This window comes from Microplitis mediator, chromosome 8 (genome assembly GCF_029852145.1).
Source record: "Microplitis mediator isolate UGA2020A chromosome 8, iyMicMedi2.1, whole genome shotgun sequence".
NCBI lineage: Eukaryota > Metazoa > Arthropoda > Insecta > Hymenoptera > Braconidae > Microplitis > Microplitis mediator.
In genome coordinates, this window is record NC_079976.1 from 9,298,604 (window position 1) to 9,301,103 (window position 2,500).

At 46.2% G+C, this 2,500-nt stretch overlaps 1 pseudogene; it reads left to right on the top strand.

The window, feature by feature from the left end:
* Nucleotides 1-2,500, top strand: part of LOC130674105 (large subunit ribosomal RNA) — a 5,599-nt pseudogene that overhangs the window by 387 nt on the left and 2,712 nt on the right.

Genomic DNA, 2,500 nt, shown 5'->3' on the forward strand with positions numbered 1-2,500 from the left:
ACTTTGAAGAGAGAGTTCAAGAGTACGTGAAACCGTTCAGGGGTAAACCTGTGAAACCCAAAAGATCGAATGGGGAGATTCATCGTCAGCGTCTATAGTATTAATGCAAGCTATGATGTGATAATAGAATCCTTGTGGTCACTAAATTATACTTGCTTGTATTATTTTTGCTAAATTCGTCGGCGTGCACTTCTCCTCTAGTAGAACGTCGCAACCTGTTGGATGTCTATCTATGGCCCAGATGGTTGCCTTTAGTATTTTATTATACTGAAGACCTTTGGTGTCCTGATAGACTGTTTGACAGTATTCATATGGTATTGAGCCGCAATTATTTGCGTTAGACTTGCCGCAAGCGTGATTTTCTCTTGGTAGTGCGGACTTAGCGCCGTCGCTGGGAAAAATCTGCTGTTAGCTGGTAATGTCTTTAACTGGCTTATTTACCGGTTAGCGATGCTACTGCTTTGGGTACTTACAGGACCCGTCTTGAAACACGGACCAAGGAGTCTAACATGTACGCAAGTCATTGGGATATATTTATATAAACCAAACCTAAAGGCGTAATGAAAGTATAGATTGTCTTAAGACAATTGAGAGAAGATGGGTTACGTTACGATGTAATCCCGCATTCTCAGGACGTTCTATTCTCATTGAGAAAGGGCGTACCTAGAGCGTACACGTTGGGACCCGAAAGATGGTGAACTATGCCTGGTCAGGATGAAGTCAGGGGAAACCCTGATGGAGGTCCGTAGCGATTCTGACGTGCAAATCGATCGTCTGAACTGGGTATAGGGGCGAAAGACTAATCGAACCATCTAGTAGCTGGTTCCCTCCGAAGTTTCCCTCAGGATAGCTGGCATTTATAATTTTGAGTCTCATCTGGTAAAGCGAATGATTAGAGGTCTTGGGATCGAAACGATCTCAACCTATTCTCAAACTTTAAATGGGTGAGATCTCTGGCTTGCTTAAATTATGAAGCCATGAGATTTCGGATCAAAGTGCCAAGTGGGCCATTTTTGGTAAGCAGAACTGGCGCTGTGGGATGAACCAAACGTGAAGTTAAGGCGCCTAAATTAACGCTTATGGGATACCATGAAAGGCGTTGGTTGCTTAAGACAGCAGGACGGTGGCCATGGAAGTCGGAATCCGCTAAGGAGTGTGTAACAACTCACCTGCCGAAGCAACTAGCCCTGAAAATGGATGGCGCTGAAGCGTTATGCCTATACTTCACTGTCAGTAGCAAGTGAAACGTATATTCTATATATGTTATGAAGCTCTGACAAGTAGGAGGGTCGCGGTGGTGTGCGCAGAAGGGTCTGGGCGTGAGCCTGCCTGGAGCCGCCATCGGTGCAGATCTTGGTGGTAGTAGCAAATACTCCAGCGAGGCCCTGGAGGACTGACGTGGAGAAGGGTTTCGTGTGAACAGCAGTTGAACACGAGTCAGTCGATCCTAAGCCCTAAGAGAAATCTTATAATAATATGGTGTTATAAATAATAATAATAATAATAAAATAAAACACACCTATTGGGCGAAAGGGAATCCGGTTTCTATTCCGGAACCCGGCAGCGGAACCGTATACAATTCGTTCACTCGCAAGAGTGTTCGTCGGGGCAACCCAAAATGACCTGGAGACGTCGACAGGAAGTCCGGAAAGAGTTTTCTTTTCTGTATAAGCGTTCAAGTTCCCTGGAAACTTTTAGCAAGGAGATAGGGTTTGGAACGCGAAGAGCACCGCAGTTGCGGCGGTGTCCGGATCTTCCTCTCGGACCTTGAAAATCCAGGAGAGGGACACGTGGAGGTGTCGCGCCGGTTCGTACCCATATCCGCAGCAGGTCTCCAAGGTTAAGAGCCTCTAGTCGATAGGATAATGAAGGTAAGGGAAGTCGGCAAAATGGATCCGTAACTTCGGAATAAGGATTGGCTCTGAGGAACGGGGCGTGTCGGGCTTGATAGGGAAGTGAGTTGACTGACGTGCCGGGCCTGGGCGAAATGATTGGTGTTCACGCACCAGGAGTTGAGCTCGGTCCCGTGCCTTGGTCTCTCATGGATCTTTCTTGCTATGAGATTATAGTGGTGCGAAAGCACTGTTATAATTCTTTTCGGCCGTCATTTAACGTTCAACTCAGAACTGGCACGGTCCAGGGAGGTCCGACTGTCTAATTAAAACAAAGCATTGTGATGGCCCTTGCGGGTGTTGACACAATGTGATTTCTGCCCAGTGCGATGAATGTCAATGTGAAGAAATTCATTTAAGCGCTCGTAAACGGCGGGAGTAACTATGACTCTCTTAAGGTAACCAAATGCCTCGTCATCTAATTAGTGACGCGCATGAATGGATTAATGAGACCTCCTCTGTCCCTATTTTCTCCGACGCGGTCCACGCAAGGACAAAGGTCCGTACCCCTATGAAGCGAAAAGACAGAAAAAGCCCAAGTATGATTCAAAGCCACCGAAAATCGTAATAGGTAAAACAAAAATAGCTTTCAAAAAGAGCGTTAGATA